This window comes from Phyllobates terribilis, unplaced genomic scaffold, assembly GCF_046119375.1.
Source record: "Phyllobates terribilis strain yellow unplaced genomic scaffold, ASM4611937v1 Scaffold_1__5_contigs__length_1240528914, whole genome shotgun sequence".
Lineage (NCBI taxonomy): Eukaryota > Metazoa > Chordata > Amphibia > Anura > Dendrobatidae > Phyllobates > Phyllobates terribilis.
The window spans coordinates 1172566712-1172592186 of NW_027362761.1; the positions used below are offsets into that span (position 1 = coordinate 1172566712).

Consider the following 25475-nt stretch of genomic DNA (forward strand, 5'->3'; position numbering starts at 1 on the left):
TTGCATTGGGACTTAAGAGCTTCAAGTTAACCCACTGCGCCTCAACTCCCCCATCATGTGCATGTTGAGCCTTAGAGAGAATAAGCCACTGCCAGACATCCCAGACATTTCTCCCTACATTTGACATTAAGGGAGACCCCAATGAACCCCCATAAACATTAAGTAATTGGCTTCCAATGTGGAGAAATTAGGGTTTGGATGATGTCTACTCAATGTATTTGGGTACCTTTTTAATACAGCACCAAAATTGTATGTTTCTAATTCGTGCTTCCCTAGTCCATTGCCTGCTTGTCTTTGACCAACTTGAGGTCATTTATCTGGATTGAGGATCCACTGAACAAACTTCAAATAAATGTCTGATCATTGCCCCATGTATATAGGCCGAGTGATCAGCCTGAAAACAAGTAAATGGGGGCAAATACGCAGATCTAAGCAGAGACCTGCTGCCAACACTAATGAAACAACAACAACGTCCCTAAGACCATTTGTGTGAAAGCCCCTCATGATAATGGATCAATATAAATAAAAACAAACCAGTAATGATCAACTTTCTTAATGGTTGATCAGTGACCATCAGGGGCACAAAATCTGTCCATGTGAAATGGGGCCTCGACAATGTTTTCACAGAATCTATTGAGCCATTTCATAAAAACCATCAGGGTTTATGTATCTGTGCTGATCTTCTGACCTAGATTCTGATATTAATCACCTTTATTAGAACTTTTCTGCATCTACCATTAAATCATATTCCTAATGGTTGTCAGAAGGTGTATTACATGAATTGCATGTAAATTTACATTTTCACATGGCTGCAGAGGAAAAAGACATGAGGGAGAGACAGGACAACCTAATCTTTAAATGGTCTTCCCCAAAATTGCCAGGTTTGGATTACATTGATTAAACTTGTAAGCCCATTAGACATGAGAGGATTGAATTGTAGGACCTTGGTGTAGCAGCCAAGTCAACATTCCATGGTCACTGGATGTAAGCCTTGCAATACACATTATCCTGATAAAATAGATAGATACATATGAAATGTAAAGAGAGATCGATAAATATGATTGATGGATTATATGAAACAAATATATTTATATACATAAAAATGAACAAGATAAAAGATGTATGAAATAAATAGCTATGAGATATATACAGAGAGAGGGGGAGATAGCTACAAGATAAATAGATCACAAAATATAGAAAACATTTTTTTACCAAAACCTCTTTAGATTATTTTTCTTTCGAAATCAGTAAGAAAGTTTAATAAGTCATAATCACAATCTCTTGGTTAATATAAATATCAAAAAACATAAATAAAAAACAATAAAAAAAACACCCCCTCAGAATGATGCATTGAAGTATCAGACAACTATGTACATGGAAGATAACTGTGCGCTGTCATTTACAGTTAATGCTTTAAGAAATTTCTATGCATTTTCTATGAGGATCAACAGCGGCCAGCATGATGTATCTGAGACGACCCCCCTGGGCGATGGGGGAAGGGGACACTCGGAGCCGGGTCAGATGTAGAGAGTGGGATGCAGTCGTGGCCCCGACCCGTTCCGTGCTCAGGGTTGTCGCATGAAAATAGTGGGCTTTGTTTTTGGGAAGAGTGGTATCTCGACTACGCCACCTGTGGTTTCAGGTGACTACCACCAGCGCTGTGGCAGTCCTCTGAGGCGGGTGTCGTGGCAGCTTAGCTGGTACTACTCCCCACAGGCGGAGCAGGCCTCAGGGCAGTGGGAGAGAGAGTAGGGGTTCTGGAGGTTTATGGTGTGTGCAGTGCCGCGCTGGAAGGAATTACAGAGACAAGGGTGCAGTCTTCCAAGCTTTACTCGCGGTAGTGTGGTAGCAGGTGCAAAGCTTCTCACAGCGCGCTGCGGCCACCAGAAAGGGGTTCAGCACACTTTCGGTAGTTCAGGTGCACTTGACATGACCCCCGCACCAGAGTGTTCCTCTCTCTAGCTGTACTTGAACCGCCTTATGTTCCCCACTAAGTCCCGTACGGGTACTGCGATGTCCTTTAAGGGTAGATTGTAGCTCCCGGACCAATTGGGTCCCTTATTGGTAACTTTGGTGTGAAAGTGGCATTAGGCCGGGTCCCTCTGGATAAACGCAGATTAGGTGATACAGGTGGCGACTCCGCTCCGTCCGTATCCCCCTGGGATCCACTTCAGCCTCCAGACTTCTCTGACAGGGACGTGAAGTGCAAAGTCAGATAATCGGGGACCGGTACCCCCTCTTCCGTCAGGGTCTCTCTGGCGGGGCCAGAATAAGGGTAGCAGGTGGCGACTCCGCTCCGTCCACAGCCCCTGAGATCCTTTCGCCTGTGGAGCTTTCCTCCCCTGCTCCCCTCCTGGGCCTACTTGTATGGACTAAGATTTAGAACAGAGTTGGCTGTAACTCAACTCTGCCCCAATCTCCAGTCTCGAGACCGGAGACCTGGAATCGCAGAATCCTAGAACAGCTGCAGCTTGTACTGACTAACCACTCCAGGCAACTGCGACCAAAGACCCGGTTAAAAAAATGGTCTCCAAATTTATATGAATCTATTAAGTGCCTAGCAAATTGCTTCCTCCACCCTCACTCGCTATAAGGTTACCCCCCTACTTCTCCATTCAGGACTGGGGCAGCACATTGTGCTTTAAATGGGAGTAGTGTGGTGTTGGGTGTGTAGTGGGATCCTGTGTGGTGCTCCATCCTTACCTCGGAGAGGGAATACCACACATCGGTCTGAGGTGCAGTACCCCTGTGGCGACTGAACCCTCAGGGGCGCCACATATCTCCTGGGCCTACACTTCGCTGCCGACTCTGGAATAGTTGAGGCTGTTGACACTGAAATTGTTACAAAAATGGCTGTTGAATTGACTGTTTGGGTTGGAGCTGGAGAAGGACCTGAAATAGAGGCCTCTGTTGAGATGTAAAGTGTTCTGCAAATCTGCAGATGGTTCTTCCACAGGGCCTGCAGTAAAACTGCTTATTGCAGGGATGTTCCTCTGGGAAAGTTCATTGACCAACCCCAGAGACATCTGAGTGGTCACTGAGCTGGAGTCAAAGGAGGAGGTCATACTGCTAAAAAAGGCATTTAGACAAGAGATTAGAGTTGGTTCCTGGAGGAGATGTGATCTTCCGGTCTTCTGAGGAGACTTCCACTTCTGGAGATGTTAGGATCATCACAGATGGTGTTTCACCATCTTTTGTCCCTAAAACCACACAACCGTCTTCACCTTTAGCTGTGACAGCATCAGTGTTGTTAGACTCTGATCTGCGCTTTCTTTTCCGGCGGAAGTTCCGATTGTCGAACATCTTCTCACATTTAGGATCTAGGGTCCAGTAATTACCTTTGCCTAAACAATGTTGAAAAAAAATAATATAATGTAAGATGAACAATATATACATTTAAAAATGTCAGCTCTAAAACACCAAATATCACCAATATTGTACAAAATATTTTAAAAAATCTATGAAAAAATTATTTTTACTAATACACCAAGTAAACACAATTGCAAAAATGTATTGGAAAATTCCTGTCATTCAAGTGGGCAAGCTAAAAGTTTTGGAAGCATTTTTTGAAGGTTTTTTTTTTTGTTAAAATTCTTGCTCTGAGTTTGGATTGAAAATACTTTTGGTAATATTTTCTGCCTGTTTATTTTTGCTTGTACAATGTTTTATTCATGGCTACACTTTGGCCATTTGAAGGCAAGAACTACACGAATAGGATAGCCTCCGGATCTCGTTGGCCCAGGCTATACGTCAGAACGTATTGCACCAGGGCTTGTCGGTGCTGCCACAGTCGCTGCAACATGTGCAGAGTTGAATTCCACCGGGTAGGCACATCGCATTTTAGCCGGTGAAGTGGCAGGCCCAACGACTTCTGTAGAGATGTAAGTCGCTGAGCTGCGGGATGCGAACGGCGGAAGTGAGCACACAGCGACCGTGCCCTCTGCAGAAGGCCATCTAGTCTGGGATAGTGGGCTAAAAATTGCTGGACAACCAGGTTCAACACGTGAGCCATACAAGGCACGTGTATGACATTGCCCCGGCGAAGGGCCGCACCCAGGTTTGCAGCATTGTCGCACACGGCCTTCCCTGGTTTCAGGTCCAGTGGAGACAACCATTCATGAAATTGGTTCTCCAGAGCTGACCACAACTCCTCAGCTGTGTGACTCACATTTCCCAGACATTTCAATGTAAAAACCGCCTGATGACGTTGAGCCCTACTGCCTGCATAGTAAGGAGGTGTGCAGGATCCCTTCTGCGCAGATAGAAAGCTTGTGGCATGACCAGACAGGCTTTGGGTGCAGGTGGAAGACCGAGAGGAGGTTGAGGAGGCAGAAGCAGTGGAGGAACTTTGACATAAAGAGGATTGACGCACAACTCGTGGGGACGGCAAGACTTGGACAGCAGCCCCTTGTCCTGCTGTCACCATAGTTACTCAGTGCCCAGTCAGCGACATGTAACGCCCCTGTCCATGCCTACTCATCCAAGTGTGTGTGGTGAAATGCACCCTGTCACACAGTTTCTCAAAGAAGCGGTGATGTTGTGTGCGACATGCTGGTGGAGCGCAGGCACACCTTTCTTTGAGAAGTAGTGCCGACTGGACATCTGGTACTGGGGCACTGCGACGGACATAAGGTCTCGAAAATCCTCTGTGTCCACCAGGCGGAAAGGCAGCATTTCTGTAGCCAAGAGCTTGCAGATGGTGAAATTTAACCTCTTAGCTTTCTCATGGCTAGGAGGAAATGGTCTTTTACTTGTCCACATCTGAGGGACCGAGGGCTGGCTATTCTGCTTAGACGGGGTTGATAAGGGTGTCCCCGGCATACTGCCGGTCTGTGAGGAAGATTCAGGCGGACATGTTAGGTTGCCTTGATCCAAAGGTGGTGCTATCGATGTCGGACAGCGCTCAACACCATCTGGTGTTACCACCTCCAAAGAAAATGATGACCTGCCAATCACGCTGGCTGTTGCGGGTAAAGAGATGGCAGGTCTGCGCCCCAAAACAGGTGTGTATGCTGTCCCCCCAGTCAGAGGATGAAGAGGCCGCGGATGCACAAGATATGGCAGACGGTGGTTGGCTAGGCCGCATTCTAGCACACTGAGCTTCCCACTGCAACTTATGCTTCATGTCCATGTGCCGGTTCATGCATGAAGTACTCAAACTATGTTTTTTTTGGCCTCTACTTAGCTTTTGCTGAAAAATGTTACAGATAACACGAGTTGGGTCATCTTTATCGATCTGAAAAAAATGCCCAGGCTATGCAAGGCTTAGCACCCATGCGACCTGAAGAGCCACCACGACTTGTGGTGAGAGGCAGAGTTGTGTTTGAGGATGCAGTTCTTGACGTGCTTACAGTACTACGTCTCTGTCCAGGAAGGCGCAACCTGACCTCGTCGTCACTAGCATCTTCCTCCACCTCCTCTGCTGACCTCATCTCTTGGCTGACTGTGGGTTGACAGTAAGTGGGATCTCCAACCTCATCATCATCACCCTGTGCGTTATCACACCCGTCGTCCTCAGAGCCAACCTGTTCCTGCCCTGACAAAAAACTAAAGTTGTCGCTCCAATCAGGTATTTGAGTCTCATCATCGTCTTCCTCATTGTCTCCACCAACAGGAGTTACAGTTTGGGAATGAGGGTCTACATTATGGTCAGAACCTTCTGCGTCTGGTCCTGGATCCTACTCATAAAGATTCTGGGCATCAGTGCAGATCATTTCCTCGTCTGGATTCACAGAAGCGCTGGAGTCGACCTCTGATTCCCAGGCTATAGTATGAGTAAACAGCTCTGCAGACTCAACCATCTGTTCGACCTTATACTCAGACGGGCAGCTGGAGATTTGGGAGCTGTGAGGAAGCAAGTGAGATTGGGGTGACACCTTTGAGGACTGGAGTATTTGTGATGTTGAATTTGATGTGGAGGAGAGCCCACTTAAAGGAGCACTTGATATCCGTTGAAGCACCTGCTGTTTTTGTGCCTCATCTGGAATTTGTAGCGATTGGCGTGGCTGTAAGAAAGGGATCTTATCACATTGTCCGCTAAAAGAAGTAGTCATTTTAGTTTGGCTGGAAGATGGTCTTTCTTCTGCAGATGTCACTGTTGCTTTAACACCTTCCCCACGGACACAACCTTTTTTCCCCTTCCCAACACGCCTATTCCCCTTTCCACCAGCAGCAGGCCTTTTTCCACTCATTTTGGTGGTTAACTAATTCACAACTCTGGAGTTGTTTGCACAAAAAAAGAATGGATGGGAACCGAGCAGAGCTGAGTGGCCAAACTGTGGTATTAGGCCAAAACTATTGGCTGGGTTAGATGCAGAAAAAATTATTTTCAATTTGCAACCTGATGGAGGTCAGTATAGATGGACTAATAGAATGATGCTATGCCCAAAAGATTTTACTTCACTAGGTGCAGTAAAAAAATTGGTATTCTATACACAGGTGGTATATCTTGCAACACAGATAGGCTACTCCACTGACTAACACAGTCTGCAATAGGCCATAAAGGATTAGCTTTGCTAGATTCAGCCAAATGCTGTGAAAAAAAACTTGCACAGCACTGGCACAGACCTGCCTGGCAAAAACTGATAGGAACTGATGTAACCTAGTCCTGAAAAGGACTCCAATTACAATTAGTCTTTACTCCCACAATCTATCTATTTAAGAGCACAGACCTGCCTGATAAAAGTCATAGGAAATGCTGTAACCTAGTCCTTAAAAGGACTGCAATCACAACTATTCCCTACTCCCAAGCTATCTGTAGATTTGTGCGAAAATTGGCTTGAAATTAACAAGGTATAGCGCACACAGCAACAGCGGTGCCGTCTAACACGCAGCTGCAGCAGTGAGAAAATGGTGGCGATGGGGAAAATGGCTGGGTCTTATAGGGCAAGGACATGTGACATACACTGCCAATGACACATGCCCTTGCTTGTGTGAAAAAAAGCACTTCACTCCGTGTGTGCGCTGCTGATAGGCTGACAGATTGCACCTCCCCACTGTAAATGCGGGAAAGAGAAAAAAAAAATGGAGATCTTCATTGTTCCTGCAGAGATCCATCCCCTGCCCCTCCCCCCACCCCGCTGTACACTCAAACTGCGTATTAACATTAATTTTCATCATTACTGAGAAAAAATCCAGTTATGATTTTGGTGCACGAACAGTTATCGAACATAACCTCGAACAGCCGAATTTTTCTCAAATTGTTCGTGTTCGCCGAACGGCTCGAACACCGCCCAAAACAGCTCGAATTTGAGATTGGCGAACAGTTCGAGTAGAACAACGCTCATCTCTACTGATTACTACATTATATTTTACTGTCCCAAAACTAGTCCTATCAACTAATTTAAATTGGGTTTTTTTGTGAGAAAAAACAAATAAAAAAAATAATCAACAATCGCATGCCGATCAGTGATGTGCGTCACTGATCAGCGCTCTACAGCTGTAGAATGCACGCACGAATGTGATTATTTTTTTACTTTTTACTATCTGACACTAACCCTGACTAAATTCAGTAAGAAATACTGTGGTAGACGCTGTTTACTACAGTATATTTTCACTGTCCCTAATCTAGTCCTATCAACTAATCTAAATAATTTTTTTTTGCTTTACTATCTGACACTACCCCTTACACTACAGTGTTTTTTACTGAATAAAGTAAGTGGATTACTATGGTTTATTCTTACTGTGCCTAATCTAGCACTATCAACTAATCTAATTTATTTTTTAGTCAATTTTATTTAAAAAACAAACAACCGGATGCCGATCAATGATGTGTGTCACTGACCAGCGCTCCATCGATGTGGTGCAAAAAAGGGGTTAAAGTTTTGGCCAAAAGCAAGAAGATGCTGATCAGTGGTCTGCATTAACGATCAGCGACTCGGTGGCTGTAGGATGGCCGCACAGATTTAGTGCAATGGGAGGGGGAGAAAAAGCAAGCAGGGAAAAAAAACTCCAGAAAGAAACAAGCATGGCTGCCGATCAGTGATTTGCATCAGTGATCAGCGCTTGGCAGCTGGAGGATGCACATACAAGAAAAAACTGCCAAAAATCGAGCAATCAAGTACTGATCAGCATTTGGTGGCAAAAGGGATTAAGGAGAAGAGGTTGAAAAGAGGAAGTAAGTAGAGGGGGATCATCGTGTATTAGTAATAATTAAGGAGCTGGAATAGGTCAGAATAGGATCAGGAACATCGTCTTTCTTCTTATAGGAACAGCAGCATCATTAGCAAAAGTGACGGAACGTCCAAGGTCGGGAAAGGGTTAATAGAGGTTTGTTCTTTGCAGGATAGGGTGAAGGTTTTTTTTGGTGCCAGTTGGGAGTACATAAATTTTTTTATTGCATTTAATTCCAATTTTTGAGAAGCAGAATGAACAAGCAAAAGACAATTCAAGAATTGACTAATTTTTTTCCCGCCATTTTGCATTCTTTACTGTGCTTAATAAGACAACATTATTATTTAGGTCAGTACGATAACAACCCCCGAGTTATTTCTTAGTGTGCAAAAATAGCATATTTTAAAAATAAGACGCTGATTTACAAAACAAGTAAGCTATAGTGATGAGCAAGCACTAAAATGCTCAGGTGCTCGTTGCTCGGGTCGAGCAAATCACAATGCTCGGGTTCTCGACCAACGAGCCTAATGTAAGTCAATGGGAAACTCTAGCATTTTTCCAGCAACCCACCCCTGAGGTCTGGAGAGGGCCTATAAATTGGTCAAATCTATGGAAACAGTGCTCAAATCATATGGTAACAGCATGGGGAAGACCCCTGGAATCATTTCTGACTTCCAGGTTACTGCTGTGAATAATGTTGTCAGAGTATTACGCCACTTTTATGGACTGACAATAAAACATACAAAAATGAAGCCAAAATGGATTTTCCTGGGAAAAATGCTAAGGAACATCTTTTTCAGGGTAATGACTTGTATATAAGGCAAAATAAATAAGCAAAAACAAAAATGCTCCTCCACACATTGAGCCTTGTTCACACGTAGAGTTTTTGATGCGTTTTTGCACTTTTGCATTGCTTTCAACAGTGAAAAATACATTCACCGGTAAATGTCATTTACTACCTTATCTGGCCTTGTGGTGTGTTAGACATTATCAGAACCATTCTGTTTCATTTATGAAGGAGGGACTGTGAAAGTCACAAAGCCTATCCATCAGGCAGCCTTTACTATTGTTAAAGGGCCAGCAGTCGACCCTCACTATTGTTATAGGGCCATAAGCTGGCTATGCTTTGTAATTCCCATTATTAAGACATGGGTCCCCTATACTGTTGCAGCTACCAAAAATTTGGCTGCACTCCAAACCCCTTTGAATAGACATACAGGAGGTCCTAATTCAAAAAAATTGTTACCATTATTAAGGAGTGGTTCTCCTATACTGGTAATGTCCATGCACTAAACGCATGGGCTGAAAAACATTTACCCCTGGGGGGTATACATGAACTTACTGTATAACATACAGAATGTTAGAGGTAGGCCTCTAAAAAGAAATTCCTCCAGGCCTCATAAACACCCTTAAAAAAAAATTATGTTGGTGTTGCATCATGGTCACCCTGGTTATATGGTGGTGGTGGAGGAGGAGGAGGAGGAGGACAACAGAAAATAGACAAAATCAGGAAGACTATACCCATGTCTGAGTGTGTTGATGTTCATGGGCCTGTACTAGGCCCAATGTTATTTAATATCTTTATTAACGACATAGTCAACGGGATAAATAGTAAAATATCAATATTTGCAGATGACACAAAGTTATGTAAAACAATTAATACAAAAGAGGACAGTGCAGACATACAGAGGGATTTGGATAAGCTGGGTAGGTGGAGCATTAAATGGCAAATGAGGTTTAATGAGGAGAAATGTAAGGTCATACATATGGGAAGGAAAAATGGAAGTCACCAGTACTCACTGAATGGGAAATCATTGGGGAATTCAGAGATGGAGACGGACTTGGGCATCTTGATTGATAGCAAACTAAATTGGAGTGCCCAAAGTCAGGCCGCTGCAGTAAGGGCAAACAGGGTAATGGGATGTATCAGAAGAGGTATAGCTGCAAAGGATGAGAACATTGTTCTTCCACTGTACAAAGCACTGGTCAGACCACACTTGGAATACTGTGCTCAGTTATGGGCCCCAATATATAGAAAGGATATAAATGAGCTTGAAAAGGTACAAAGGAGGGCAGCAAAATTAATAAAGGGAATGGAGGGACTGCAATACCCAGAGAGGTTGGCAAAACTAGGACTATTCAGCCTCGAAAAGAGAAGGTTGAGGGGGAACATAATAAATGTGTACAAATATGTTAGGGGACAGTATAGAGATCTTGCCCGGGATTTGTTCAAAAGGAGGGATATTACGGTAACAAGAGGGCATTCACTAAGACTGGAAGAGAAAAGGTTTCAGCACCAGCATAGGAAGGGGTTCTTTACGGTAAGAGCAGTGAGAATATGGAATTCACTGAGTGAGGAGACGGTAATGTCAGATTCACTACACCAGTTCAAGCGGGGACTGGATGCATTTCTAGATACCAGGCAGATTTCAGCATATACTTAAAAATAAAATAAAATAGTAGGTTGATACAGGGATTTATTCTGACTGCTGGTTTCAGAGTCGGGAGGGAATTTTTCCTCAGGTGAAGATTGGTTAAATCATTTGGGGTTTTTGCCCTCCTCTGGATCAACTTTAGCAATTACAGAACTAACAGGTCGAACTTGATGGAAGCAAGTCTTTATTCGGCTTTACAAACTATGATACTATGCCCCCCCCCCAAAAAAAAACAAAACCCACTGGATTTGACTTTGTCCCGCTGCTATCATTCAGTAGTGTTGATAAGTCTAGTCCAATGCAGTCCTTGTTCATTTTTACAAGAGTCAGCCTGTCAGCACTTTAAGTTGACAGGCAGATACGCCTATGAGCTATAATGCCCCCGGCGGCACTAAAATCTAGCTCAGACAAAATGCTAGCGAACGGGCAGGCCAGGACCTCCAAGGCATAGAGAGCCAGTTCATGCCACGTGTCCAGCTTATAAGGCACAGAGGAATCACGGAGGACGTTGGTATGGTCGGCAAGGTACTCCTTCAGCATCTACCAAATCTTTTCCCTCCTTGTTAGAGTACTCCATTCAACAGGAGGATCTGAGAAAACTGTCCAACAGCTTTGACAGTGTTCCCCTGCCTCTGCTGCATCGTATTTGTGTCTCCCTCGCCTGTACTCCTTGGTTGTCCAACAAACTGTGACCTCTGCTGCCAGCGTTGTCAGATGGGAATTTTTTAAATAATTCTTGTACAATGACCTTCTGGTACTGCAACATTTTATTAGACCTCTCCACCACAGGAAAGAGAGCTAGAAAGATCTCCTTGTAGCGTGGGTCTAGAAGTGTGACCAACCAATAATTACTGTCGGACAAAATGTGTACAGCGCGAGGGTCACGGGAAAGGTAGCGGAACATAAAGTCAACCATGTGTGCCAGATTGCCAACAGACAAGACTTTTTTGACCAAGAGGATGACTGTCCATGCTCTCCTCCTCCTGATCCTGCTCATTCTCCTGCTCATTCTCCTCCTCCTTGTTCTCCCTCTCCTCCTTGTTCTCCCTCTCCTCCTTGTTCTCCCTCTCCTCCTTGTTCTCCCTCTCCTCAGGCCATCCACACTGAATAGAAGGTATGACTGTTGTGTGGGTAGCACCGTCTGTACGGTAGGAAAACCGCTCCTGTTCTTCCTCATTCTCTTCCTCCTCATTATCACCAAATGCGCATTGAGATGAGGCTGGGCTGAGTGGCATCACCCTGTATGTTTCCTTGCTCCATCTCATTGTGCTCCGCCTGGAGTTCCTCCTCTTTAATTGTGGGCAGCAAGCATTTCAGTAGACAGAGAAGCGGGATGTTGATACTAATTATGGTATCATCGCCTCTCACCATCTTGGTGGAGTCTTCAAAGTTTTGGAGGTTGGCACAGATGTTGTTAGAACCTTTCTGTTAGTTTTTTCTATTTTGTGGTCACGTGACCTGCTGCCTATTTATTCCAGCTCCACCCTTCTGGATTTGCTGGACTTCAGTGTTATTTTGACTCTCTATCTAGCCAGGTGTTTTTGTACCTATCTCTTTAGTTCGTTTGGTCCTTTGGACCTCTAAGTACTTTTTGTCTGTTTGTCTTTTTGCTCCGCTACAACTTCTGCTAGGAGGTGTCCAATTTTGTCCCAGTCCCTACTTCTTTTAGGGACCCCTCCCTTTATTCTATAGGTCTGCATTCAGACTAGCTGAGGACGAAGGCGGGTCTGTTCACAAGGAACAGGTTGCCCGCTGCATCGTAGGGAATCAGCTTAGTCTTATTGTAGGGACAGATTCCCTTTCTTTCCTTAGTTCTTGTAGCTGATCATAACAGTAAGTCCAGCCAAAACGAAAAAAAACTTCAAGGAAAGAATTCCGGGGTCAAAATGGATTCTGTTCAAGATTTAGCTCAGCGCCTGCAGGGATTGTCTCTAGAGGTGGCCGAGCTCCAGCAACACGTGGGTAGCTGTCCTGGAGCGCATTTTGTTGAACCAAAGGTAGGACTCCCTGATATTTTTGATGGTAAACAACAAGATTTTTTTTCCTTTAAAAATGCTTGTTTATTATTTTCATTTGAGACCCAGGTCCTCTGGGAATGAATCACAGCGCATTGGGTTTATCATGTCACTTTTGCACAAGGAACCACAGGGGTGGGCCTTTTCTCTCCAACCTAATGATCCGTGTTTTAGATCAGTGGAGGATTTTTTTTCTGCTTTGGGGTTATTGTATGACGATCCTGATCGAGTCTCATCTGCTGACACAGAACTGAGACCTTTGAAGCAGGGGTCAGGTGATGTTGAAAATTATTGTACTCACTTCAGAAGGTGGTCTTCAGAAGTGAAATGGAATGATTCGGTGTTAAATTGTTTGCTCCTTGCTGGTCTAAGTGAAAGGGTTAAGGATCTGCTTATTGCATTTCCTGCACCTGTGACCTTACAAGAAGCCATGCAATTAGCTATACGTGTGGACAGGAGACTGCGTGCCAGGGTTTATGATGAGAAAATTTCTACAATGGCAGCTCCTATTCCTCAGAGGGTCTGCTCGGATGGCGGAGAACCAATGGAGGTGGGGGCGTTGTCATTCCGCTCTCAGGAAAGAGACCGCAGGTTTTCCAAAGGTTTGTGTTTTTATTGTGGTAAATCTGACCATTTGATTAAGGACTGTGAGCTTTGTTTAAGCAAAGAAAAAAAATTGTCAGCTACGCCCGTATTGCTTGTTTAAATTCTAAGGGAGTTTTTCTTTCAGGGAGTACCTCATTGCATGAAGATTTGATTGAATTTCAGGTATTTGTGGATTGTGGTTCTACACTTAATATGATTGAAAAACCAAGCAATGTGAACTGAGGTCTAAGATGGTACACATGCAAGAAATAGGAGCATGTTCACACTAGCAAAAAGATGCAAAACCTACAAAAGACAAAAAATATATCTCATACCCTACAATCATTATATATAAATGTAAAGCAAAGTTGCATATTAAATATAGGGTACTTGGTGAACTATTTTTGATCAAAAAAAGTATACAAGCCGTCCCACAAGCGACAAGGTGACCCTAAATTGAGACGGTCCTACACTGTCTATATTAAAAACCTTACTGTATATCAAAGTTGAAGTAATGCATATAAAAGGGTTGACAAATAGAACCGGGTCCCAATATCAGACCACCTAAGCCCATGGTAAGCTACATATATACTAACCAGCTCAACAAGGGGGATGCCACACCCCTAATTTGCACAGAATGCAAACAAGACCAAAGGGTTTTTTGGAAAAACTTAAATTGGAATCCAAACCTTTGTCATCACCTTTTTCTGTGATTGCAATTGATAACACTCCTTTGAAATGTATTACTCACAAGGTTGCTGAATTTCCCCTCACTATCAATGGTATTCACCAAGAAAATTTGGATTTGGTGGTATTAAATAATTTACCTTCTCCAGTAGTTTTAGGTTTACCTTGGTTAAAACTGCACAATCCTTTACTGGACTGGTCTACTAATGAGATTAAGTCTTGGAGTCCTAAGTGCTATGATAAATGTTGTAATGGTCGCATTGCGGCTGTGGAAAAAGGGGAATTACCTGTACCTATTCAGGATTTTTGGAAGTTTTTTTCAGAGGAGGAGACGCAAGTTTTACCTCCTCATAGAGACTATGATTGCACCATTGAGTTTGTTCCTGGAGCTAATCTACCCAAGAGTCGCTTATTTAATCTGACTATCCCTGAAAGAAAGGCCTTGGAGGAATACATACAGACGAGCTTGGCTGCTGTTCACATTAGACCTTCTAAGTCGCCTGTGGCTGTTGGATTTTTCTTTGTAAAAAAAAAAAAAAAAGACAGTGGTTTACATCCATGTTTGTTCTTTCGTGAAATTAATAAAATTACCGTACGCAATTCCTACCCATTGCCGTTTATTCCTGACTTGTTTAACCAGTTAGTGGGGGCCAAGTGGTTCTCTAAAATTGATCTCCGGGGGACATACAATTTGTTACGAATAAAGGAGGGTGATGAATGGAAAACTGCTTTTAACACTCCATTAGGTGATTTTGAGAATCTGGTGATTAGCGTTGAGCCACCCCCGTAGAGTTCGAGTTCGGTTCGGTTCGTCGAACACCTTCGAACACCGTTAAAATCAATGGCAGGCAAACGAAAACACATAGAAACACATAGAAAACACCTTCAAAGGTGTCCAAAAGCTGACAAACTGCTCAGAAGACATAACTAACACATGGAAAAGTGACGAGTACATATAGTCATGTGAAAAGAAAAGAGGTGGAGGAGTAAAAGGAGGGGAGACACAGATATAGGCAAGTCATGTCTAAAATCCAAAAAGTGAGAAGCCGACACGGCCAGTTTGCTCCTGCCCGTGCCACCTCCGTGTCGCCGGGTTTGTGCCAGAGCCGCGGTGGACCCGGACGGCCAGCCCTCCTCTCCCAATACTGGTGCCTGTCCGCTGGTGGGTCGAGCCACCCCGCTGTGGGGGGGGGGGGGTAACATCTGCTGAAGAAATGTCGAATAATTTTCATGGACAATGTGATACGATCCCTTTCTTACGGACACGCCCATCAATACAAATTCCAGATGAGGCACAAAAACAGCAGGTGCTTCAGCGGATATCAAGTGCTCCTTCAAGTGGGCTCTCCTCCACCTCAATTTCAACATCACAAATACTCCAGTCCTCAGAGGTGTCACCCCAATCGCACTTGCTTCCTCACAGCTCCCAAGTCTCCAGCTGCCCGTCTGAGTATGGGGTAACACAGATGGTTGAGTCTGCAGAGCTGTTTACTCATACTATAGCCTGGGAAATGGAGGTCTGCTCCAGAGCTTCTGTTAATCCAGATGAGGAAATGATCTGCACTGATGCCCAGAATCTTTATAAGTCAGATCCAGGACCAGATGAAGAAGGTTCTGAGCATAATGTAGACCCTCGTTCCCAAACTGTAACTCCTGTTGGTGGAGACAATGATGAAGACGATGATGAGACTCAAATACCTGATTGGAGCGACAACTTGACTTTTCGGTCATGGCAGGAAGAGGTTGGCTTTGAGGACGACGGGTGTGATAACACACAGGGTGATGATGACGAGGTTGGAGATCCCACTTACTGTCAACCCACAGTCAGCCAGTCGATGAGGTCAACGGAGGAGGTGGAGGAGGATGTGACTAGCCCAGGGGATGGGGATGACTTGGTACCCGGGCCTTTGCCTGGCCTTGGGGATGTCGCGGTGGTCGGCTCCCTGGCCCGTACCCTGGGGTCACTCTTTAAAAGGGTGGATAATTGTTACTTTTATAAGAGTTCGTGACGCCACCTGTGGTATCTGGTGAGAAGCACCAGCGCTGCAGCAGTCCACTGAGACGCGTGCTAAGGCAGCTTGATGGTATTGCTCCCCACAGATGGAGCTAGGTCTCAGGGCAGCGTATGCAGGGGGAATGCAGGACAGGCGAGACCCAGCTGGGTCAGAGCAAGAATGGGAACGGACACGGTAGTCACTTCAGTACCTTTTACTGGAGGAAATTCAGGCACATCCCGGAGCACTGTAGGGTGAAGGGTGAATATCAGGATCCTCCCCAATGAGCGGGTGTAGGGCCTCCTGTTTCTTTCCTCCGCGTAGTAAGTTTCTGACCTGCCTGGAGCTAGGCCTAACTTTGTCTCTGTCCTGGGTTGGCTGACCTTGTGGTAGGGCCTTCTCTTGGAGTTCACGCTCCCACTATGCAGGGCCTAAGCGTCTCCTGGCTCTGTTACGTATCAGCACCTTAGCAATCCTGGGACTTGTAGTTCTCCAGGGATTCCGGTTATGCCTTACTGAATCTAGCTAGCAGTAGCCTCGTTCTCCACGCTGAACTATTAACTGAGTTCTCTAGACTAGACTAAGCTCCCCTGCAGACTGACCTCTCTTAGGCTTCTCTACTGCAGGAACTCTTCAGAGGAACTGAACTGCCTAGCTCCACCTTCCCTATTTATATCCTTAACTGGCTCCCTCTGCTGGTCTGAGGTGGAAGGTGGAGATGTGTGAATGTTTATGGGGGCCTCTTGTGGAGGATTCCATCAATACACTCTTCTAGGATCTGTGATACCAAGCACAGCGGGGTGTCACAGATGCTATTGACGACGAGGTTAGGTTGCGCCTTCCTGGACAGAGACGGAGTACTGGAAGCATGTCAACAACTGCATCCTCAACCACAACTCTGCCTCTGACCACAAGTCGTAGTGGCTCTTCAGGTCGCATGGGCTCTAAGCCTTGCATAGCCTGGGCATTTATTCAGATCGATAAGGATGACCCAACTCGTGTTATCTGTAATATTTGTCACCAAAAGCTAAGTAGAGGCCAAAAAATCCATAGTTTGAGTACTTCATGCATGTACCGTCACATGGATATGAAGCATAAGTTGCAGTGGGAAGCTCACTGTGCTACAATGCGGCCTAGCAGGCTGGGCCAACCACCGTCTCCCCATCTTGTGCATCCGCGGTCTCTTCATCCTGTGTGACTGCTGTCCCCCCAGTCACAGATGTTTTTGGACGCAGACCTGCCACCTCTTTACCTGCAACAGCCAGTGTGATTGGGAGGTCGTCAGTTAATTGGGAAGTGGAATCACCTGCTGGTGTTGAGCGCTCTCTGACATCGAGAGCACCACCTTTGGATCAAGGCAACCTAACATGTCCGCCTGCATCTTCCTCATAGACCGGCAGTTTGCCGGGGACACCCTACTCAACCCAGTCTAAGCACAACAGCCAGCCCTCGGTCCCTCAGATGTGGACAAGTAAAAGACCATTTCCTCCCAGCCATGAGAAAGCTAAGAGGTTGAATTTCACCATCTGCAAGCTCTTGGCTACAGAAATGCTGCCTTTCCGCCTGGAGGACACAGTGGATTTTTGAGACCTTATGTCCGTCTCAGTGCCCCAGTACCAGATGCCCAGTCGGCACTTCTTCTCAAAGAAAGGTGTGCCTGCGCTCCACCAGCATGTCCCACACAACATCACCGCTTCTTTGAGAAACTCTGTGTGTGACAGGGTGCATTTCACCACAGACACTTGGACGAGTAGGCATGGACAGGGGCGTTACATGTCGCTGACTGGGCACTGGGTAACTATGGTGACAGCAGGACAAGGGGCTGCTGTCCAAGTCTGCCACCTCAACCTCCTCTCGGTCCTCCACCTGCACCCAAAGCCTGTCTGGTAATGCCACCTGCTTTCTAACTGCGCAGAAGGAATCCTGCACACCTCCTTACTATGCTGGCAGCAGGGCTCAAGGCATCAGTGTTTACTTTGAAATGTCTGGGAAATGTGAGTCACACAGCTGAGGAGTTGTGGTCAGCTCTGGAGACCCAGTTTCATGAATGGTTGTCTCTACTGGACCTGCAACCAGGGAAGGCCGTGTGCGACAATGCTGCAAACCTGGGTGCGGCCCTTCGCCGGGGCAATGTCACACACGTGCCTTGTATGGCTCACGTGTTGAACCTGGTTGTCCATAAATTGTTAGCCCACTATCCCGGACTAGATGGCCTTCTGCAGAGGGCACGGTCGCTGTGTGCTCACTTCTGCCATTCGCATCCCGCAGCTCAACGACTTACATCTCTACAGAAGTCGTTGGGCCAGCCAGTTCACCGGCTGAAATGCGATGTGCCGACACGGTGGAATTCAACTCTGACCATGTTGCAGCAACTGTGGCAGCTCCGACAAGCCCTGGTGCAATACGTTCTGACGTATAGCCTGGGCCAACGAGATCCAGAGGTGGGGCAAATCACGCTGCAGGAGTGGTCTCAGATCAGGGACCTATGAAGTTGACGCGCCCCCTGGGCCGTTGGGTACCCTGAGCTGGGCCGGTAGACGCTGGGGGTTGTAGTCACTGTGGCGGTGACCCGGTCCGTGAACCAGGGCGGTCAATCCAAGGGTAATTTGTATATATGGGTTTTATAATGTCCGACTACGCCACCTCTGGAGTGGGGCAAAAGGGGCTGCCGCTGCAGAACAGTCCTCTGAAGCTAGTGGTTTTCCAGCAATGGTATTATTACTCACCACAGGAAGAGTGTAGTTTCAGGGCAGTGTGGGTGGATGATGGTGGTTGTAGTGCAGGGAGTCAGTAATGAACACAGAGTCCGTGTGATGCAGTCCCAAGATCCAGATTACAGGTACCAGAGCAATCTCACCCGTCGTGCTGTGCGTACTCAGTGAGGGGCTCAGTCCACCCCCAGATAGCTCCGGAGTACTTAGCAGGACCCTTCTGTGTGTCCTTTCTCTGGCCTTCTCCCTGCACCTCACACCCAGTGACACTTCTATCCAGTATCCTCGGGTCTTGGCGGGCGACTTGTGTTCCGTCCCCTGGGTCCTATGTGGCTACCTTCTTAGTGAGACTGGTGTGGACTTTTGCCTGCATTACATGAAATGCTGCAGCCTCCGGTTTCTAGTTGAGTCTTGCTGTTTCTCCGCTAGTTGAGGGACCAGTTCCCCTTATCTGGCCTGACCTCTCTGCCTCCTGGTAGCAGCAGGAGTACTGGTGGCCTTCTGCACGGCCCGTAGCCCTAGGGTCCCTTCGGTTCCTGGAGCCTTCCTGCTCCCACTCCTCTCTTCTCTCCTTCAGTCCTGGGCCTCCCAGGCTAGGCCCGCCTCTGGAGCAGAGCTCATGCCGAGCCTCTTCTCCTGTCACTTTTCCTCCTCTGACTGGCTTGCTCTTTCTAAGATGGCTTCCTATTTATACTCTCCCTGTCATGTGCTCCGCTAAGCTGCTCCCCTAAGCACCCACTACATAGGACCCTCCCACCAGCTAGGGACCTGGGACTGTGCTCTCCCTTAGGAGCAATCTCGACCTACCCCCACTGCGGGTAAATGTTAGATGCAGGTGTTAGGGTCCCGAGCCATATGCCTTCCATACCTGAGGGTGAGATACCACACCTCTGGGTGAGATGCAGTAACTCTGTGGCGACTGAACCCTCAGGGGCGCCACACACCCTTCTGCACAGTTTTGAAATGGCGACGAAGATGTTTAGTGCTGACGACAATGCCATTATCAGCATGACTATTCCGGTGATTTACATGCTGGAGCACACATTAAACAGAATTCAGAGTCAGGTGGTGGGACAAGAGGAGGTGGAGGAAGTAGAGGAGGAGTCGTATGCGGAAGGGATAACATCTCCAAGGTCCAGACGGTTGGCAGCACCAAGGCGGCAGGCATGGGAGGGTGGGGGAGAGGGATTATCCAGGGCGCATGGTAGCAGCCAAACTGTTGAGGAAGGTTCAGGAGCCGAGGAAGAAGTGGAGGACGAACTGACGATGGGCATGGAAGAGTCATCAGATGAGGGAGACCTTGATCACATTTCTGTTGTGCGAGGTTGGGGGGAGAGGGCGTAGGAAGGAAGCATGATTCTTACCTCGCTACCAACACAACAAGGACTTGGTCCTCCTGGATGCGCAAGACACACGAGTGCCTTCTTGCTGCACTACCTGCAACATGACCCTCAGATTGTCAGAATTCGAAGTAATCCTGACTACTGGGTTGCCACACTCTTAGATCCCCGGTACAAAAGTAAATTTGCCCAAATAATTCCTGCCATAAAAAGGGATTGACGCATGCAGGAGTATCTGCAGACGCTGCTTCAGAATATTACATGTGCTTTTCCACAAAACACCAGTGGTGCACGTAGTGAATCTCACAGTTCTAACTTGCCAAACGTGGGACTGTCGAGTCTTCATCACTCAAACCGTAATAGTAACACAGTATCTGCTGGTAACAGCAATTTTGTGGAATCGTTTCACCACTTTTTTAGACCATCCTTTGCAAGGCCACAGGAGACAAGAAGTCTGACACATAGTCAATGCCTAGAGAGGATGGTGCAGGAGTATCTCCAAGTGAACATCGAAGCCATGACTGTGTCACTGGACCCTTGCTCATTTTGGTATTCCAATCTGGAAAAATGGCCGGAGCTCGCCACTCACGCCTTGGAGATCTTGTCATGCCCTGCAGCCAGTGTTCTCTCTGAACGTGTGTTCAGCGCTGCTGGTGGTGTGCTGACAGACAAGCACACGCGTCTGTCCACTGAGAATGTAGACAGACTCACGTTCATAAAGATGAACAAATCATGGATTCACAAGGACTTTTCTACCCCTGTGTTATCCTTGGGAGACTAAAACCTTCAGGATTTGGTAAAATCACCTCACCAACCATTTTAATCAACTGTGGGGCAATTGATGCCACTTATCCCTAGAACGCAAGACCATAAAAATCTACACTTTCATATACCTGGGGCCTTTTAGGCCCGTGTGCAAATAACATGGAATAACTCAAACTCAAATGACAAACAACTATATACATGAAGAATACCTAGAGTTTCAAAATTCTAACTAAAGTAATCTTGCAGAAAATAGAAAACAATTAACAGGGCGTGCTTGCGAGGCCCCAGGTATGCGTTCTAGGGTTAAGTGGTGTCTGTGCCACAATTTTGGGAAAAAATGGAGACTCTTTTTGGAGTCCCCTTGCTGTGTCTTACGTGACGTTGGCATCGTCAATTCCAGGTGGGTTGGGTCGCTCCCCCCCCCCCCCTTTTTAACTGTAAGAAACTACATACACTATGGCTTGGGGTAACACAGATGGTTGAGTCTGAAGAGCTGTTTACTCAGAGGTCTGCTCCAAATCTTCAGTGTTTGCTAGTCAGCGTAGAATTTTTAACTGCATCTAGCCTAGGCAATACTTTGGGCGTAGTATCCCAGCTGCGAAGCAAGCTGCACCGCCTGTGTATCTAATAAGAATTTTTAAATGCATCTAGCCTAGGCAGACTGTGGGGACCCCCAACCAAACCCAGACGCTCAGCCCCCCTACCACCCCCCTTTCCTTGACAATACAATAATGTATCTCTTACAACTGGATGGGTGCGGATCGGTCACAGCTTTATTAACTCTTTATACTCATTCCATTAGAAAGGCATTTTATTTCTAAAATAATTCAGCTTGTTGCAGCATGCCCTGGGTCTCCACTGCGGCAACTTGGTCAACAAGTGTAACTCTCCAACATGTCCTTTCTATTTCCAGGCCACGGAGGATCCTGCGTACTCGTATGCAGGACTCTGACCCCCACCCATCACTCTTAACGCTTGTTCCACTCCGTCCTGGAGTCCTGACAGGAATATGTCCAGTACAATATCCATTAAGTGAACAACGTCGGGCCGTATGAGGCCTGCTTTATCTCCTTCCAGTTGTCTGTGTCGTACCACTACACCGCCTCTGTCTCTTCTAAATTTTGCCATCCGAATATTTATTACCCGCCTTGTCCGTTCTATGGCCGTGATGTCTCGCGCACCTTGCCATACCGCTATCTGCACAATCTCTGACCATACTATAGCTAGTTTTGTGAAAAATTCTCTGAAGCGCTCAGTGTCTAGTTTCATTATTGCCATTAGTTATGCGCTCTTGTGATGACCTAGGTTGTTTCCCCCGGCCTGTATAACTAAGATGACCGGAAATCTTGCCTCTCTCCCTACCTTGATTACCTCCATTAGTACCTGTGGCCATAGCAGGCCTCTAATACCTCTCTAGTTGAAATATGTGTTATGAAACTCTAATTTCCTCCCACCTGGGCAGACTTTTGCCCTTTTTTCTGCACAATACATATACGAGTGGCCTATCACCCACACTGTTGGCTTAGTGTCACCTGTAAAAGAAACAAACCACGTTAGGATAACTAGTCCGGTCTTGTGTATCTTGCCAAACACGTGGATCGCCATCTCCCTATCCTTTGAACTTCCGTTTCTGACAGTCCTGCTCTTGCTGCTTCCGTGGCCGCGCCTATGCGGAATGAGTGTGTCCCGTAATCTTTGGGGTGGTTCCCTGCCGATATTATGCATTTATTAAATATAGCTTGAAACTGGTATCTTGATAATGGCATTCCATCAATGTGTGATAGGAAGAAATTACTTTGTGATCTGATGGTTAGATATGTTTTTACTATTGTTACCCGACTCAGTGTACCGTTTGTGGGTTGTAGAAGTACCCAAGTGCCCGTGCCCGATGGAACCGTTTTCGATTTGTGTATGCGTAGACGTATTGCATTATTGGCTATGACTACGTCCTGGTGTAATAAGCCTCCACTGGTGGTAATTTTGGATTGAGGGACTAATTCGCTTATGCATAGCGCCCCGAAGAAGGCGATCACAAATGCAGTAGACAGTAGTGTTGCTTCAAATTGTGAGTGTCATGTTAATGGTGTTAGGGATATGATGTGAGAAATCAGTTTCAGTGACACGGGACGTCTACACTCCTGACTTGGCTGACCCCTTTTCCACACTTTTATGGATTGTCTGATGATGAATCTTTGTCACATCTCCCCAATTCAGTAGTTGGAAGTGAAATGCTACTCCGGTCAGACACCGCTGCGCTGACGCCCCTGATATGCCCCTCCTAATTAGCTGGTGGAGAAATTCTATGGTGACTTGTGATCTGGCTTGTTCACATTGGTCAACCCGTCTGCCTGCTACTAGTCGTGTCCACTCTTCCCATGCCTTACCGTATGCTTGCCACGTCGACGGGGCAACTGACGCGCTGATAAATGGCATCAACTATTCGCCACTAGATCCCATAGGGAAGGTGGGCAACTGTTGCCCGATGGGTGGGCGTTGTGGAAGAGCTCTGTGAAAATCTGCCAATTGAATTTTTATAAAGCGTTGGCAGCAGCTTTAGACCCCTCAGCATAGTGGCTAGAGCTGACCCATACATTCTGTTTTAGGCACAAGAATGCTAGCCTGGGTATTAGGCCTAGCACTGGGAGAGACGATGATGCCATCTTATTAATGCAATGCGCTAGGCTGGTGTTTTTTGTTATGAAGCGTATATTTTTGTAAGCCTGCGCGCGCCTCATATTTCTATTGCTACCACTATTGGGAAGAAAAATTATTTTCAGGGCTAGATGCAGCTAAAAGTTGTTATTAATTTAAAAGCTGGTGGAGCTTGGTATAGATGGCCTAATACAATGAGTCCCACACACTGCTAGAAGGCCAAATATATTTTCAGAGCTAGATGCAGAAAAAAAATTATATTCAATTTGCAACCTTATGGAGGTCAGTATAGATGGACTAATAGAATGATGCTATGCCCAAAAGGTTTTACTTCACTAGGTGCAGTAAAAAAATTGGTATTCTATACACAGGTGGTATATCTTGCAACATAGATGGGCTACTCCACTGGCTAACACACTCTGCAATAGGCCAAAAAGGATTAGCTTTACTAGATTCAGCCAAATGCTGTGAAAAAAACTTGCACAGCACTGGCACAGACCTGCCTGGCAAAAAGTGATAGGAACTGATGTAACCTAGCCCTGAAAAGGACTGCAATTACACTTAGTCTTTACTCCCACAATCTATCTATTTAAGAGCACAGACCTGCCTGATAAAAGTCATAGGAAATGCTGTAACCTAGTCCTTAAAAGGACTGCAATCACAACTATTCCCTACTCCCAAGCTATCTGTAGATTTGTGCGAAAATTGGCTTGAAATTAACAAGGTATAGCGCACACAGCAACAGCGGTGCCATCTAACATGCAGCTGCAGCAGTGAGAAAATGGTGGCGATGGAGAAAATGGCTGGGTCTTATAGGGCAAGGACATGTGACATACACTGCCAATGACACATGCCCTTGCTTGTGTGAAAAAAAGCACTTCGCTCCGTGTGTGCGCTGCTGATAGGCTGACAGATTGCACCTCCCCACTGTAAATGCGGGAAAGAGAAAAAAAAAATGGAGATCTTCATTATTCCTGCAGAGATCCATCCCCTGCCCCTCCCCCCGCCCCGCTGTACACTCAAACTGCGTATTAACATTAATTTTCATCATTACTGAGAAAAAATCCAGTGATGATTTTAGTGCACGAACAGTTATCGAACATTAACCTCGAACAGCCGAATTTTTCTCAAATCGTTTGTGTTCGCCGAACGGCTCGAACACCGCCCAAAACAGCTCGAATTTCAGATTGGCTAACAGTTCGAGTCGAACAACGCTCATCTCTACTGGGTGATGCCTTTTGGTCTTACCAATGCACCCGCATTTTTTCAGAACCTTACTAATGACATCCTGAGACCTTTGATGGGTAAGAATGTGGTTGTGTATTTGGATGACATTCTGATTTATTCGCCTGATCTGGAGTCTCACTGGCAGAGCGTACGTAAGGTGTTGCAGTTATTAAGTGACAATTCACTTTTTGCTAAGCTGGAGAAATGTGAGTAAGCTGTGCAGAGAATTCGTTTTTTAGGCTACATTATCTCCAGCGAGGGCTTTGAGATGGACCCAGTGAAGGTTCAGGCTGTGCAGGAATGGCCTAGGCCTATTGGTTTGATATCGATACAGAGATTTTTGGGTTTCACCAATTATTACAGAAAATTCATTAATAATTTTTCTATAATTGTTAAGCCGCTGACCGATCTCACCAGGAAAGGTGCGAATATGGTCCAGTGGACTACTGAGGCCATTGAAGCTTTTGTGCATCTCAAGGAGAGGTTCAGTTCTGCCCCTATCCTTATGCAGCCTGATGAGAGCAAGCCTTTTTTGTTCGAGGTTGATGCTTCTTCGGTGGGGGGTCGGTGCGGTTTTGTCTCAGGAGAACAAGGATGGAGTACATCCCTGTGTTTTTTTTTTCGAAAAAATTTTCAGAAACCGAACTTACGATGTTGGTAATCGGGAATTGCTGGCTATTAAACTCGCGTTTGAACATTGGCGGCATTTCTTGGAAGGTGCTAAATTTCCGGTTCAGGTTTTCACTGATCATAAAAATTTGATTTATCTGGATGCTGCCAAGCGCTTGAATGTCCGTCAGGCGAGGTGGGCACTTCTTTTTTCCCGGTTTAATTTTTCTGTTACTTACATCCCTGGTACTAAGAATGTTAAAGCCGATGCTTTATCTCGCAGCTTTTCTCCCATGGTTTGTACCGAGGAGGAGGAGAGCATTTTACAGGAAGGAGTTGTGTT

The 25475-nt window shown here is 45.9% G+C and overlaps 1 pseudogene; it reads right to left on the reverse strand.

Moving 5' to 3' along the window:
- Positions 1 to 2789: 2789 nt before the first annotated feature.
- Positions 2790 to 25475, reverse strand: part of LOC141199815 (forkhead box protein I1c-like) — a 30191-nt pseudogene continuing 7505 nt past the window's right edge.